The following is a 17,428-nucleotide window of genomic DNA, read 5'->3' on the forward strand; positions in this document are numbered from 1 at the left end:
ACACTTTTTGCTTTTCCAAAGGACCAGAGTTTGGTTCCCAGAACCCACAGGCCACATGGCAGCCCACAGCCATCTATATAACTCCAGTTCCAGGGGAACAGATAGTTGTTCTCCAAGGGCACTAGGCACATGTGGTTCATAGAGGCAGATAAAACACTCATATGCATTAAATAAACAAATCTAAACAAAACAAAACTTTTTGTTGTTTTGGGCATTTCTCATTTCTTACAGTTATTTTATCTCACATGTATGAGTGTTTTCCTACATGTGTATCCGTGTATCACAAGGCTGCCTGAGCAGCAGAAGCCGGAAGAGGGTATCTCCTGGAACTAGAGTTATAGACAATTGTATACAGCCACACAGGTGTTGGGAACTAAACTCAGGTCTAGCACTGGAACAGCAGCCAGTGATCTTAAATGCTGAGCCATCTCTTGAGCCCCCACAAAATAATTTTTTGTTTGTATTCAGAGACAGGGTCTCTCTACATAGCCCTGGCTGTCCTAGAACTCACTGTGTAGGCTAACTAGGCTGGCCTCAGACTCAGAGATCTACCTGCTTCTGCCTCCCAAGTGGTGGGACTAAAGGTGTGCCACTATGCCTGTCCCAAAATAGTTCTTAAAAAGCAGTCATATGTGGGTGATTTGTCATGTACAATTTTTCCACAGCTTCCAAAAACCTTTTTTTTTTTTTTGCCAGATGTGGTAGGGTATACCTTTAATACCAATACTTCAAAGTAGGGGCAGGAAGATACAGAGAATTCTAGTCAGCCAGGGCTAAACAGTAAGGCACCCAGTCTTGGAGGAGGAAGAAGAGAAGGATAAAAAATAAGAAGAAGAAAAGAATAATATAAAATAAGTAAAAGTTGGGCTTTATATATCTCTATGATTATATATGGTTACAGAGTTGGGATAGGAATTGGAGATGACTGAGAATTCCTCTGTGCAGTCTGTTGTGTAGGGAACATGGAAGTCACCCCTCCATCCAAACAACAAGCAAAACGTTGAATAAGATGAAAGCCAGCAATTCTTGGATCTGTCCAGAGATCAGAGGAAAGCATAGCCCGTGTCTGGGAGCTGCAAGCAGGTAGGGAGTAGCACAGCCCCTCAGAACAATCCACAGGACCTACTCAGAGTGGGAAAAGCTGAGCAGTTAATGACTTGCTGCAAGCTCAGTGTGGCTAAGAAGTACAGACTCCTGGATCATCAGTTAGGGTGGCACCTCCTTCCTGTGCCACCAGCTCTCCCAGCTCCTCCAAGTAGACAGTGTACTATAACACCACCTGCTTCCTGGCAAGGGAGGGGAAAGGAATCACTTTGAAAAATGTCAGAGACATGTATTAGACTTTCAAGGCCTGGCTTCAAGAAAATATTTAATGAAACCTACTTTCTGCTTTGTTTGCTTGTTTACTTTTCCCTTTCTGAGATAAGACTTCATTTTGTAGTTCGGGGTGGACTTGAACTCACAGTCATTCTCCCTCCCCCCTTCCCCCTCTCTCCCTTCCACCACCCATTGCTGGCAATTTATATATATATATATATATATATATATATATATATATAGCTCTGGCTGTGCTAGAACTCACTCTGTAGACCAGGCTGCTGGCCTCGAACTCAGAAATCTGCCTTTCTCTGCCTCCCTGAGATTTCTCTGAGTACTGGGATTAAAGTCATTCACTACCAATCCCTGGTTTATTTATTGTATTTGTGTGTGTACACACGCAGTGGCGACCAGATGACAGCCTGTATGAGTCATCCACCTTTTACTTTGTGAGTCTCAGGGATAAAACCCAAGTGTCAGGTTTAGCAGCAAGCACCTTTTACCAGCTGCACCATCTCACTGGACCCCAGAATTTTTTAAAATGATGATTAATATGCCAATGAATAAGTAGAAAAGGTAGATAGATACAAGAACAGGTGGATAATGTCGACGTAGAGGTAGACCTTTCCAAAGACCTATTAGATAACAAGCATGCTGCAACTGGACTGATGAAGAATGCCTTTGATGGGCTCAATGGCAAGCCAGACATGACTCAAGGATGAATCTCGGAGCTTAACGGCATGGGGATAGAAAACTCAAAAACTAAATCACAAAAAGGAAAAGGGCTGGGAAGGGCACACAGAGCACAGCACTGGAGAGCCACAGGACTCCAAATTGCATATTGTGAAATGGAAATCCAAGACAGAACAATGTAGTAGTTCCTGAAGAGTCTCAAGTAATGTCAAATACATGATCATAAATCCAGGCAGCTCAAGATCAAGCGGGGCAACCCGTGGCTAAAGCAAGTAGCCCAGTGTCCCTCTTAATTGGCCCATAGCATTATTAATGATGAATAATTAACACTGATCTTTTATTAAAAGCAGAGGTCTACAAAGAGACAGGTTTCCTGTAAGGGTCTGCAGGAGACAGCAGGCTTCAGTTAGCTTCTTACAATGCTCATGGCACAAAGGCTACAAAGCAAATTATCTTGTCTACTGACTGAGCAGCTAGTGTTTAAGACGAAAATGTCCTGTTTGTTTTTGACGTCCCTCCTGGCCTCACCTCTTCCTCTGAAAGTGAGTTCTTGTAATAAAAAGTTATATGTTGACAGCTGCGACTCTTGGGTGATTTATGCCATCTCTGACCTGCATTCTGTATAACACATGACTTCATCCATGGCACTAAGGGAGGTGACTTGTACACCCTGACCTGGCACACACCTAGTGCCTTACTTAAGTAACTTTATCAGTCTTGTTGCTGGAAGATTGACATCCCCTGGAAGGCTCTCTGCAGTGCGGCCTGTAAAGCAGCTGTCTCCCTAGTGAGAAAGAACAAGTCCGTTGCATTCTTATGTATGAGTAGTGAGAGGTTGTTTTTGTTTTTGTTTTTTCTATTTGTTTACTTATTTTTGTTATTTATTTGAATCTTTGGCTGGCCTTGATCTTGTAAAAGCCCTCCTGCCTCAGCTTCTTAAAGACTGGTTTTAGAGGCCACCTCATGCCCAGCTTTTCAGCATCACTTTCTAAAAATGGTCTCAACACTTGATCTGAGCCAAAGATCAAGAGGCCATATAAATCTTTAGCCTTTGTCAGTGTCTTTGCTCTCTGCATTTAGGGGAATGTATGTGCCTGTCAGTCTTTATATATTTCATAAATGCTTCATTTCGCCACAGCTGATACTCTTTTTGTTTGTTTGGATGGTTGGTTTTGTTTTGTTTTTGAGACAGCCTTGGCTGTCCTGGACTCATTATGTAGACCAACCAGGATGGCCTTGAAATAAAGACGCTCTGCCTGCCTTTGCCTCTCTGAGTGTTGGTACTACAGGTGTGCATGACCACACTCGGCCGCAGTTGATATTCTTGGGGAGGACTTTCCCCTCCTGTGCATGTCTGGATGCCTTCCACTTTGCCCAGCGATGAAGCTGCTTGGAGAGGTTGAGCATAGCTTCTGCCTATCTGCCCTGCCCCAGTCTGCCCTGTAGCAACCCATTGTAGGTAAAACTCTTACACTGGTTTCTACAGCATGAAAGTTACAGATGACTTGAACTTCTTCAACAATGGACAAAGTCTTTGTCTCTTCGGGTGTGAATATCTCTCTTAGAAGATTGAGAAAATAAAAACGGATTTTGAAGATTTAAAATGTTATTTGTGGGATATGCGTGTATCATGGCATGTGTATAGAAGTCAGAGGACAACTTTGTATAATCTGTTCTCTCCTTCACCTTTACATGGGCCCCGGGGATCAAACTGAGACTGTCAGGCTTGCACAGTAAGCACTTTATCTGCCGAGCCCCATCATCTTACCTGTCCAGTTTTGAACATTTCAGAAGAATTTTTAGATGCTGGAGAGAATGCCTGACTTGATGCCCAGTGCCCATATGGGGCCTCAAAACCTTCTGTAACACTAGTTTCATAGGGCCACATACATTCTTCTGACCTCCACAGGCACCAGGCACACACATACATGCAGGTGGAACACTCATACACATAAAAGAAAACTACATTTCACTTCACCACCCAGTTCTGTGTGTCCTGCGATCTGCATCATGCTTCATGGTTTTGTTTTGTTTTGTTTTTTCCATTAGTGATACTATTTCTTAAATGTTTACAACAAATCAATCAATTTTTAAGTAGTAATGGTTATATCCCCCTTTGTATGGCACAATAATAATTACTTTTATTAAGATAGCCCATAAGTTTCTTTTCTAAACATTTGAATTTCTCATCTTTTTATATGATTATGAAACCCTAAGTATGACATGTGCTTGAACTTTTTTGCCTTTTTTCTTTTTTTGGTCTTATTTTGCTTGTATTTCAGACAGGGTCTCGCTCTTTACAAGTTTATCCCCAAACTTGTAATTAATTATGTCTTACCTTTCCAAGTATTGGGATTACAGGTATGCACTATTATGCCTGGATGAATTAACACACCTGCGTGCTATCTGCTGCCTTTACTTAGGAGGAAATAGATTTAGATTCAGTTAGCGTGGCCTTCACTTGAAAATTTAGTTTCATGCTTCCGTTTTCATGGTAGCTCAATAGTATAATTTTGAAAGCATTTTATATGTTTAGGGCTTCCCCCCCCCCAGATTTTCCTCCTCCTCATCCTGCTCTCTAGCTAGCACTAAAGTGAAAAGTAACATCCCCACCCCCCTTCCCTAGCAAGTGTTTGATTCAAAGAGACTTAACATCACTTGGTCTTTTTTTATCCCTTGAGATCCATGCGAAGAAGCAGAGCCCGTATGCAGCAGGTGTGTGAGAGTGGCTGTGCCACCGGTCATTGAAGTGCTTCCAAAGGAGCTGGCACCTCTGCTGTCTCAGCCACTGTGTCTCCCTCGCTACCACTGCTGGTCCTCTCCACTGCCCTGAGACTAAAATAGCACCCGGCTTCTAGGTAGGCTGTAGATGGCCCCCTGGGACCCTCCTCCACCCTCTGACCCAAGCTTTGACATTCCAGATTTTTACCCATGCTGTTTATCACTAGTGTATAGCAAGAGAGATATCATTTATTTGTTTTAAATTGATGAATGCTTCCCCTCCCCCATTTTCTTTTTTTCCTATGAAACACAATCTTGCTTTGTAGCCCACACAAGCTGACCTGTAACCCCTGACCCATCAGTGCTTTTTCTAAAATCTTGTAGGTGTGGTTGCATACACCTTTAATCCCAGCACTTTGGATACAGAAGCAGGTGGATTTCTGTGAGTTTGAAGGCAGCCTGGTGTACAGAGTAAGTTACAGGCCAGCCAGGGCTATAGTGAGAACCTGTCTAGATAATATTACTAATGATGGTGATGATAGTAATAGTAGCAATATATCATGATCAAAGCTTCATTTTCATTCTTCGTTTGGCAGCTGGACCATACATTGGTGTACACACACATGCATGCACACACAGTGTTGAGCTTGAATTTCTACTTCCTGCTCCTCTTGCCTCCACCTCTGAAGTTCTGGAATGACAGGTGTGGGGCACCGTGGCAGGGCTGCGATAGAATTATTTTTATTTCCTGTTTAATAAAAGTTCTAGTTTGCAAAATGCATGCTTTGTTTTAATAACAGATAAAAATAGCTCCGAAGTTTTCTTGTTTTATCGTCTTATAAATCCTTTCCTTTGCTTTTCTATTAGAAATGAGGTTTGATGAAATCTACCTGGGGGTGGTGATGCATGCCTGTAATCTTGAGTGCTAGCAGAGCTCAGGAAGGAGGATGGCGAGTTTGAAGCCAGGATGGGTTCCTTGGAATCTTAGAGGACAGTCTGGAATACAGAGCCAGTCTCTGTGTCAAAACGAAGGGGATCTGGTAAAACCTGCTTGCTTAAAATTCAACACTATTGTTTCTGAAGTGATACTATTTAAAAACTTTTTTTCCCTAAGATTTCTTTTTAATTATGTATAGCTCAGGGGTGTCTGGTATGTGAATGCAGGTGCTCAAGGAGCCCAACTGCATTCAATTCAGGAGATACAAGTGGTTGGGAGCTGTCCCACCTATGTGCTAGGAACTGAACAAGCGTATTCTGCAAGAGCAGTATGTTGCCTTAATCACCAAGCCAAGTAATCTCTCCAGCCAAGCAATGCTGTTATGAAAAAAAAGAAAAAAGTAAGAGCTCAAAGGTCGCCAGCTTTATAGTGTAGAAGAGTGGGAAGTTTCACACCATATCTAGTTCTGCATCTCACCAGTCCTTAGAGCGTGTCTAGTGTTTTCTTGATGTTGGGACTGATGCTGCTCCTGCGATGGCCTTAAATCTTCCCTCTTGTGACCTCAAGGCCCAGAGTGTCTTCACTCAAAGGCAGGACTATGAGTCAGTTATGATACAATTAAGAGTTTAACATTCATCCTTCTTGAATGTCTTGAAGACATTGGAAGTTAGAGTTAATACAAACCTCATACTTTCCTCAAAGTCTTGGAAAGTAAACTATTTTTAATATCTAGGGTCATGTTACAGACTTTAAGCAGCTTTCTAAAGCACTTAGAGTCTACTTATTGATCCTTAATTTGTGGCTAAAATGAATGGTACAATCAGTAATTCAGTCTGGTTGAACCTCTTTTCTCCTAGGAATCCACTACCGCACTTTAGGACATGAAGTTGACAAATCTGAAGGAAGAGAGCATATGTTATAAAATGCCTTTGAACCTTTGAACTCAGTGATGATCATTATGACCGTGAATTGTAGCTTAGGGAATATTCTTTGTTTAAAATAAAATTTAAAAAAAAATGTTCCTACGGGCTAGAGATGTAGCCCCTAACATAAAAAAAAAAAAGCCCTGGCTTTTTATTCTTCTGTACATGCACAGTTTCTGCAAAGTAGGTGGTAAATACCTGCAACTCCAGCACTCAAGAAGTAGGGCAGGAGAATGAAGAGTTTAAGATCAGCCTTGACTATGTAGGAAGTTCAAGGCCAGCTTGAGATACATGAGATTCTGTCTCAAAAATCCAATTTCTTTCAGAATCATGTAACTAGGAATAAATTGAGATAGTTTTACCAATATAATGTACCTTGTATTTCTATATTTTTTTCATCCTGATTTATTTTGTTTGAGATATGGTCTCATTATATAGCACTGGCTGGCCTATAACTTGCCATGTAGCTCAGCCTGGATTTGAACCTGTGGCTATCCTCCTGCCTCTGTCTCTGAGTGCTGGAGTTATAAGTGTGTACATCTGGCTATTTATTCAATATATGTATCTGTCCCATGAGAATCAAATTGGATAGCATCTAAGCCACCATTTTTCAACCTGTGGGTCATGACCCTTTGGGGGATCAAATGACCTTTACAGGGATCACCTAAGACCAGCAGAAAATATAGATATTTAAATTATGATTCATCACAGTAGAAAACTTACAGTTCTGAAGTAGCAATGGAAAGAATTTCATGGTTGGGGTCACCACAGCATGAGAAACAGTATTAAAGGGTCTCAGCATTAGAAAGGTTGAGAACCACTGATCTAAACCATAAACTCAAAGCCTCAGAGCTGGGCTAGTGCACTGATAATACAATGAAGCCATACATGGGCTTCTCTAGTCCTCAGTTTCCCTAAAGGCTAAGCTGAGTATTTTAGAGTTATAAAGGAGCAGGGTGAGAATTTGAAAGTGAGGCAGGCTTCTCCTATGATAGCCCTTCTCTACCCTTTCTCCTTAGTCTGTTTCTGAGGGTAGAGTTGTAAAACTGTCTTGAGATTCAGCCAGGCATGGTGGTGCATGCCTGTAATCCCAGCACTCAGGGAGGCAGTGGCAGGCAGATCTCTGAGAGTTTGAGACCAGCCTGGTCTACCAAGGGAGTCCAGGACAGGCAAGGCTACACAGAGAAAAAGATTTCCTTTCCTTTGCTATAATGGCACACCCTCTTAATCCCACTGCTTGAGAGGAGAAAGCAGGTAGATCTCTGAGTTCAAGGCCAGCCTAGTCTACAGAGTAAGTTCCAGGAAAACAAGGACTATAAAGAAAAACCTTATCTTCAACCCCAACCCCTGCCCTGAAAAGAAACTTGCTTCCCACAATTATTGTCCTATATTTAACTGTAGCAACACATCCAGTATGTTAGTTATTTCTGTTGCTGTGGTAAGACTGAAAGCAACTTATGGAAGATTTTATTTGCCTGTGGCTCCAGAAGGATCAGAGTCCATCCTGACGGGAGGCATGGCAGCAAGCAGCAGGCATAGTGTCAGGAACAAGAAACTGACTGCTCACATCTTTAACTGCCAAGTACAAAGCAGAGAGGGTGACTGGAAATGGCAGAGGCTTTCAATTCTCAAAGCCCACCTACAGGAACATGTTTTCTCCAGCAAGGCTGCACCTCCTAAATACCTTCCAAGTAGTGCTACAAACTGGGAACTGAGTGTTCAGAGGCCTGAGCCTAGAGGGAGAATTGCCTAGAGCCTAGTATGAAAAAAAAGAGGAAATGACAGATGAACCATTAAAACCAGTGCTGGTCCCGGAATTTGCTCTGTATTTCATGCTGGCCTCAAACTCAGAGGGGCCTGTGCCTCTGACCCCCAGGTGCTGGAACCAAAGGCAGACACCACCACCTCAACTGGCTCCCTCCCCTTCTCTTTCTATGGGATTTCTGGAGAGGATTCTCAGAATGCCTGCACGTCAAGAATGAATGGCATGGCTGTTGTAGGGAACTTTAGTTCCCTTTTAGTGGATCAAAAGTAAACCATATCTTTCCCTGGCTGTCAGAGTTAAAGTTTTAGACACATCCTCCATTGGCCCAGACGCTGACCAAAGAAGCCAAGTCCTGGTAAGCATCAGAGTGTGGAATGTTTATACTTCAGACTCAGAAATGTATGTATATTTCATTTTGTTTGGTTGCCTTTTTTGGAACAGGGTAGGCAACATTCCTGCCTCAGCTTCCTGTATGCTGAGATAACAGAAGCAGACCACCACACTTGCTTCCTGCTGTATTTTTGCCCATTTTCTTCGAATGTGGGTGTCCCATTTTTTTACTTTTAAACATGCCCACTATAGTTTTTTTCCTCACGACATTGTTTTGTTTCTAGAGAGTGTATAAATTGACTTATGTCATCTCACAGCGCAGGACTTACATTGGTCTCTTACATTCTGACTGTCTCTTGGCTAATCTCTTGGTGCAAACACTATGATAAGCATCTTTTAGCTGCTGGCTAATATTTCAAATTTGTTTGTGATTTAAGGTCTCTAAAGACTCAACTAGAAACAGCTTGTGTGGAGCATATTTATTTTTATTTTTCTGGAATTTGTTCCACAAATTCCTGATGAATTCTTCCTTCAGATTCACCCTTGGTAGAAGTTAGGAGGAACAAAGCAGAAATAGATGAGGGCTTCCTTAGTTTTCTTCTCATAGCTTTTCTTTAAAGCAGTTTTTCAGTGTAATGATTCTTAAAGCATTCATAAGGAAAGCCATTGCTGCCAAATTGCTGAGATTCTGAACTAGCACTTTCCTCTAAGAACTATACAGCAGGGGTCATTTGCTAGCTTTGGGTGTGTGTCTAAGGAGAAAGCCGTTTTGTGGACACACCCTGCTGAGGCCAGTAACCTGCTCCAACCTCCTTTCGACCTGGAGGATCACAGCAGGCAGAGACACCCTTTGTACAGGAAGGGAGTGCTAATGGGGGGCTGTGCAGGCTCTACAGGGAAAGGAAGGGCCAGACCCAGCCTGAGAAATATGAAGGGATCCATGACATTAGGCTAATGATAGACACAACTATTGAAAAGGGATGCCTTTTAAGCATTAGACATGGTAGCTCATGCCAGGAATGTTAGCACTCAGGAGGCTGAGGCAGGAGGATCAAGGCAAGCCTGGTTTACATAATAAGTTCCAGGCCAGAATAAGATGTAGAATGAGACAATACCTAAAAGAATAAAGAATTTCAAAAGAAAGATCTTACAGAGAGGGTGTGTGTATCTTGTGTGCATGAGTGCGTTTGTAGTTGGAGTGACTGACTTTAGAGAATACTCTTTTCTTGTTAAAGGCCGGTCTTGTCTGGGGACAATGCTTGGTGGATGAAATACTTACTGCACAAGGGTGAAGACTCCAAAATCCACAGAAAAGCATGCCAGAAATCCCACAGAGAGGCAGAAATATCCACAGGGCAAGCTAGCCAGCAAAGACTAGCTAGAATTGGAGAGCAATAGAGGTTGATGTACACACACACACACAAATGCATAACTCCCATACATAGAAAAAAAGAAAGAAGGAGGGAAGGAAATTCATTTTCAGAATTTGAAATAATGAATTATTGACTTTTACCAAAAATATGTTGTTTCTGCATTGAGCCATCTCCAAGCCAACAGAGGCTCCTGAGCAAGGCGATTCCAAGTACAGGCTCTGGGGCCCTGCTACCTACATACAGCGGACATTATGTTGAACACCAAATGAGTCCAAATGCCTTTAGTAGATTTTAGGTTTTTATCATTTTGGCTAGGCGTGGTGGTGTACGCCTTTAATTCCAGCACCCAGGGAAGTAGAAGCACACTGAATTCTGTGAGCCTGCAGCCAGCCCGGTCAATAAAGCAAGCCCCAAAACACCCAAGGCTGCACAGAGAATATATATATTTACCTTCTAGAAAATATAGCAGAAAATCTATTTTAAAACACTAAATAACTAATAAGGATGGAATTAGGGTAGATTTTCAATTTAAGAGGGAAAATCTCTCTGGAAACTGCATTAATTGCAGAAAGATTGCACTTGATGGCGTCTATCATTCCATTGCAGTTGTTAGTAGTAAGTTTTTGCTAGCTAAGAGGCTGTTTGGGGCGTAGAAAACTGGAGCCTCATGGTTCTCTTTGACAGTTTGCCAGCTGGAGTCCCCGCCAACCAGATAACTTAGCTGTGGCAACACTCCATCCTCTAGGAGTCCTGAAGCTGAGCCAGGCCCTGGAGGGAAGTCTCCCTGAGCACACTCCCCTGCCCATCTTGACAGAGGAGGGTACCACTGCCCCGTGGTGTACCCAAAAGCGTTCCATCATGAGAGGCTTACAGATGAAGTCCTGATAGTATTTAGTATTGTTTTACTGTGTTAACTTTTAAACAGAAAAATGGAAGGCAGAAACCTCTTTGCCCTCTGTAGCGTTCTGTCCGTGATCGGCTGAACTCAGAGGGAGGGGCCTCAGGTATGTGCATCGGGCAATGGCAATGACCCTCTGTCAGTCCTACCGAAATTTCTGTGAGGAGAGATGGGGAAAGAACCGGGCTAGGCTGGAGAGGAAGAAGAGAAAAATCCTAAATATCCTTATTTATCTGAAATTCCTAGATATCCACAAGAGTCTCCTCTTAGCAGTCCTTTCAGATAAATAACATTTATCTGGCTGATCTCCTCACAGATCCGGTCAATCAAACCCACAGCTTTGTTCTGTGACTGACTCATTCTTGTTTCTCTACGTATCTAGGATGCCACTGAATTTCATGTTGAGTTACTAATAGTATCTCCCTGGCGAATCATTTTCTTTCAGTTCCTCTGCCATTCTCTTTTTTCTGACTCAGTCACTTCATGCAAAGGCATAATACTAAATATTTTACCTACTATTATTTATAGTATCTAAGTCTTCTACCATTTACCACTCATGAGGATAAATATGACGAAAAGGACATATGATAAAAAGTGTAAGTAAGACTGTAGAAAACATTGCTTTTGAAGGTGGCAGCCATTTGCAAGATAGTTTTAGTACTTCCCACTTAAAAAAAAAGAAAAGAAAAATGTCAGGGTGCCGTGACACCTGCCTGTAATCCCAGCACTCAGAGGCAAAGGCAGAGGCAGGCAGATCTCTGTGAGTTTGTGGCTAGCATGCTCTACAATTCCAGTCCAGGCCACCCAGGGCTATTACACAGAGAAACCCTGTATCAGAACAAAATAAAACAGCAAGGCAGTGATGGCACATGCCTTTTATCCCAGCACTTAGAAGGCAGAGGCAGGCAAGATCTCTTGAGCTTGAATCCAGCTTGTTCTACAGAGTGAGCTCCAGGACAGCCAGGGCTACAAAGAGAAACCTGTCTTGAAAAACCAAAAATAATAATGAATGAATGAGGATTGAAAGTTCTTGCTCAAAGCAGGGAAACTGTCAAATGACCCAAGGTGTTCTAGAGTTTCTAAGAATCAAGTAGTGTCACTAAAGCCCCTGGAACATGGCTTCAGCAGCTGGTACTACTGTGGGTAGCTTTGGGCTATCCCTGGGTTGTTTCCAGTGTTCAGAAAAATGGAACATGAGTCACTTTGCTAAAGCTCTTTAGATTGTGTTTTGAATATCTATGTTTTTTACTTCTCCCGGTGCTCCATTAGGACAACCCCCCACATACGGCCAGCTTCATAAAGTCTCACTCCTCCTCTCCCCATTTCTCTCTAAATTTCATTAAAACTCTAAATTCCCTCCATGTTCTGTATCACTCAGTTTACTGTGTCTTTGACCAATGGATTAGGTTATGTTTTCAAAGTATTCTTCTCTTCAGCTAATCTTTCTAAAAATGCATATTCGAGGAAATGAAAGTTGCAGGACAGTTCCAAGACACGGGAAACGCCTGGTGTGGGGACCGCCTGGTGAAATGCCTTCCTCTTTCCATAGCACCCAGTGATTGCTTTCACAGAATAGAATAGTTAACTTCTGCTTCATCTTGGTAATCGCCAGGGCTTATGGGAATGATCCCTAACACTGCCTTCCATAGACCCACCTGGGAATAAAGTTCTCCCTTAGTCCAGCAGGTCAGGGCCTCTGGGTGAGCAGCTCATCCTTGCACTGGAACGCTGCTACTCTTGCTCAGGCTAAGGACTGAGCCTGGCAGATGACATAATCTCAGTCAGTGCTTACCAAACCTAGTTGACCATTGCAAGGATGGAGGACCAGAATGCTTGGGTGTTTCAAAGTTTTCTACACAGATGGGATTTTTATTTTTTGGGGAAGGGGGAAGGGGTCATTTGAACGTGTCACTGCTTTGATAAAAAAAAAATCTTTTTGATCCTAATTTTTTTAACAGTCAGCAATGTAATTAGGCCTCTGACCTTTTGAAAAAGCACACCATACCTTTAGTAATAAGGGTAGATGCCCTGATCCTATTTGCAAACTAAAAGCAATCTAATTTTGTCTTCTCTAGGCTGGTAAACCATTCAGCAGCTTACCCTCACAAGACTCTCCATGTCCCTTGGTCCTGTTCCACGACAGTGCTTGGAAGCAGGAGATGGGCTCACACAAGGTCAACAGGACATGATCAAGGTGGAGCAGTGAGGGACAGTGCCGCCGGTAAGGTGGGGGGCACGGCAGATGCTTGGCTCACATGTACGAGGTTGTTTGCAATTACATGGCTGCTCTCTCCTCTACCTGCAACACCAGGTCATGCTGTGAATTATAACAATTAACTAAGCATAGGACACAAGGGTTAGATTTTAAGATAAAGCTGCAAAGTTGTACAGCTTTTATACCTATCTGTATTTTGCTGGATTGTTCTTTGTATTTAAGAGGGTTCTTATCAGATTCTTTTTTAATTAAATCTTTATTCTTTTATATTAATTACAGTTTATTTACTTACTTTGTATCCCAACAGTAGTCCCCTCCCTCATTCCCTCCCAATCTCATTCTCCTTCCCTTATCTCCTCCCTGCCCCTCTCTAAGTCCACTGATAGGGAAGGTCCACCTTGTCTTCCATCTGACCTTAGTTTATCAGGTCACTTCAGGACTGGCTGCAATGTCCTCCTGTGACCTTGCAAGCCTGCTCCTCCCTTGGGGGATTGGGGGAGGTCAAAGAGGACATTTGTTCAACCATGTTTCTAGCAGTTTTATTCGTAATAACCTGAACCTGGAAACAACCCAGATGTCCCCCAGTTGAGGAATGGATGCAGAAATTGTGGTATATTTACACAATGGAATACTATTCAGCAATTAAAAACAAGGAAATCATGAAATTTTCAGGCAAATGGTGGGATCTAGAGAAGATCATCCTGAATGAGGTATCCCAGGAGCAGAAAGACACACATGGTATATATTCACTTATAAGTGGATACTTATCAGATTCTTAGTATCTGATTATTTCTAAAATAGGAATAGGAGCCTTCACTGGTAACTAAGCATACAGCAGTGCAATGCTATTGCCACAGTACCCTCGCCTCCGCTGTTACATGAGGCCACATCCTCAGCCTAATTGGTCTGACAATGGAGGCACCTTTGGTAGCCAGCATGAGAGCACTAGCAGAGAACTAGAGTGTGACCCAGCATGTCTGACAGGGCATTCATATCAGCTTCTGAAAGTACAGAACAGAGGCAGTGGGTGGAGGAGAAATCAGACTTCCTTGTGTCTTTAAAGTCAATCTTAATAAAGACCAGTCTGATTGTAGTGCACTGAAGTGCTAGTAAGTTTCCCAAACAAAGAGTCCTTAAAAGAAAAATATATATATATATATTTATCTACTTGGGAGGGGGCATTGTATAGTGTGTGTGTGTGTGTGTGTGTATGTATGTATGTATGCTTGTATACGTGTACTTGTGAAGTTCAGAGGACAACCCTCAGGAATCCGTTCTTTCCTTCTGCTCTGTGGGTTCTGGAGAGGAAACTCAGGTTGCCAGGTTTGCCAGCAGGAACCTTTACCCACTGAGACATCGCTCTGGCCCCAGAGTAAGGACTCTTAATGAAACCATTTTCATTTATACACATATAGTAAGGGACAAATGAATTTTCCCCCATGGAAAGTGAAAACAAGAATGCATTCTACATGTACTCTCTCCTGAACTAGAAGCCAGCTGCCGTGGGAGGGTGGGTGTCGTGGGAGAGCACCGACGGTCAGATAGAGAAAGGGAAGGTTTAGGCCGTTTTCCTCTGTAACTCCGAGCAGATGGCTCAGCTTCAGGGTGTGTTCATGCACTCAGCAGAATGAATCCTGCAGAAAGCTGGTAGCTGTGATGGCTGCCCTCCTTCTCCAGGCTTGAGGATGGAGATACTTGATACTTTTGAGTGGCTGACCTGGTTCCATCTTTTAGAGTGTCCTCAGTTAACCCCTGTGGCTTCAGAGGCCAGTGGCTCTGCCTAGATTACCTTTTTTACCCTTGGGGGTTTTGGGTCATTGTAAGGAAACTCTCAGAATGAAAAATTTTCCGCTTGCTTGATAATATTCTTAAACTTCCTCTTTCCCTGCCCATGTTGGAAAATCTTGGGTAATTATGAACAAAGCATTTTTTTTATTTTTTACTTTTTCCTCCACATTCAATGACTGCTTACTTCACCATGTGGGTGCCAACCATGGCCACTCTTTCACTCTTGGCCTTTCCATGAGAACTGAGAACATAATATTTTAAGATGGAATTTTTATCTCTTTAGTGAGATCATAGCATTACTCAAAGATTCTCTTCTTGGAGGTGGAGGCTGGGTGAGGAAGGGAGTGTACAAGTTTATGGAAACATGTAAGAGAAATAAACTAAAATGGATTAGAAATTAAATGTTCACTGGTTGGGAACAGGCTTGCTGAGGAGTTCTTTCCCTTAACCCCTACCTCCAATCTTAGTTCACACTTAGCATTTAGAGTTAGAGCGGCTCAGCCTAGGATTTAATTTTCAGTAGTAAATAAGCTTAGGGTGCATTTGAGTGCATTTATTGAGGGTATGTCTAAGGTCTTTAAGCTTTGCTTTACTTCCAATTAGGAAATAGCAGACAATGATAAAAGGACTGTTTAATGGATACTATCTGTGGTGTCAGGCACAGCATAGGTTTCCAGCTTTCTACTAGCATATGTTTCATTGTTCTGTTACTGTTGTCACTGATCTTAATGATCCCTTCAGTTTTGTTTTGTTTAATTCCTGTATTTCCTTAATTAATTCTTTATGTGGATGAGTGTTTTGTTTGTTTGTTTGTTGTTGTTGTGTTTGGTTTTGGTTTTTTGAGACAGGATTTCTCTGTGTATAACCCTGTCAGTCCTGGAACTCTTTGTAGACCAGACTGGCCTTGAACTCATAAATCCATCTGCCTCTGCCTCCCTGGTGCTGGGCCTAAAGGCATGCACCACCACCGCTTGGTTGTGTATAACTGTTTTACATGTATGCCTGGTGCCTTCAGAGACCGAAAGAGAGGGTTGGAGTGGAGCTGATGTGGGTGCTGGCAAATGAACTGAGGTCCTGGAAGAGCAGAGTGCTTTTAATTGCAGAGCCATCTCTCCAGTCTCACACGCCATTATTTCTTACTACATGTAGTCCTGGAGATGGACCCTAGAGCCTTGGCCATGCTAGGCATTTGTTTTGCTACAAAGCTACATGCCCACCTGTCTTTAAGCTTTGTTTTAATGATTTTTTTGGTGTTTTGTCTGCATGTGTGTTTGTATGAGAATGCCAGATCCCCTAGAACTGGAGCTACAGACAGTTCTGCACTGCCATGTGTTTGCTGGGAATTGAACTTCAGTTCTCTGGAAGGGCAGCCAGTGCTTTTAACCACTGAGCCATCTCTCCAGCCCCCTGTTTAAGCTTTTTAAAATGGGAGTTTATTGTATGTTTTTTTTTTTCAGTTTTTCGAGACAGGGTTTCTCTGTGCAGCCTTGGCTGTCCTGCACTTGCTTTGTAGACCAGGCTGGCCCCCAGCTCTCAGAGATCTACCTACCTCTGCCTCCCTGAGTGCTGCTGGGATCACAGGCATAGGCCACCACATCTAGCACAAGGTATTTCTTGCACACCTATCAAACACTGGGCAGGCAGGCTTCTAGGAAACATGAAAGGCTTTGTCTTGGTGAGCTTAGGTGTCTGAAGGAGAGACAAAACTTTGACTTCCTCTTCTCATGTTGGAAAATCTTGGGTAACTGTGAACAAAGCATTTTTTTTTTTTTTTTTACTTTTTTTACTCCTCACTCAATGACTGCTCACTGCACCATGCGGGCGCCAACTGTGGCCGCTTATTTTGCTCTTGCCCTTTACATGAGAACTGAGTACATGATTTTTAAGAAGACAATACGCTAAATACCAAGAAGTGCTAAGCATAAAATAAAGGTTAGAGTTGGGGTGATATGCAAGGCTTTCTCAGTTTCTTAGGAGGCTGAAGCAGAAGGGACTACTCATTCTGGTCCAGTAGTCCAGAGCTTGGGCACTGTTGCAAGACCCCGTGTCTTAAATAAATACACACATATACAAATAAGAAAGAGGAAATTGAGCATGACTATGAGGTAGTAATTGAGGAAAAAGGAATCAGAGAAGTCATGTTGAGAAGATTAGATACAGGCATTGAAACAAACCTTGAAGTTACCTGGGGCAAAAAATTTCTGGTATGCTGGGCACATGCCTGTAATCCCAACTCTCAAGGAGGCAACGGCAGGTGGATCTCTGAGTTCAAGGTCACACTGGTCTACAGAGTGAATCCCAGGACAGCAAAGGCTACAGAGAGAAACCCTGTCTTGGAAAAAGGAAAAAAGAAAAGGAAAGAAAAAAGAAAGGGAAAAATAAATTTGATATAGTTAGAGAAGAACAAAGGGGATTCAGTTGCTAGTTTCACATTGGTAGAGACTAGTTCAAAACTTTCTCATATTGTT

At 42.5% G+C, this 17,428-nt stretch overlaps 1 protein-coding gene across 2 annotated transcripts in view; it reads left to right on the forward strand.

Moving 5' to 3' along the window:
• Positions 1-17,428, forward strand: part of Tet2 (tet methylcytosine dioxygenase 2) — an 82,669-nt gene that overhangs the window by 16,040 nt on the left and 49,201 nt on the right. Inside the window, exon 2 of one of the 2 annotated variants that reach the window (XM_021659360.2) lies at positions 13,033-13,178. The exons of the other annotated variant lie outside the window; for it this stretch is intronic. The gene's annotated coding sequence lies outside the window, so the exon portion shown is untranslated. The remainder of the gene's footprint in view (positions 1-13,032; positions 13,179-17,428) is intronic. 2 annotated transcript variants of the gene reach the window in all.

The sequence above is a fragment of the Meriones unguiculatus genome, chromosome 10, assembly GCF_030254825.1.
Source record: "Meriones unguiculatus strain TT.TT164.6M chromosome 10, Bangor_MerUng_6.1, whole genome shotgun sequence".
Lineage (NCBI taxonomy): Eukaryota > Metazoa > Chordata > Mammalia > Rodentia > Muridae > Meriones > Meriones unguiculatus.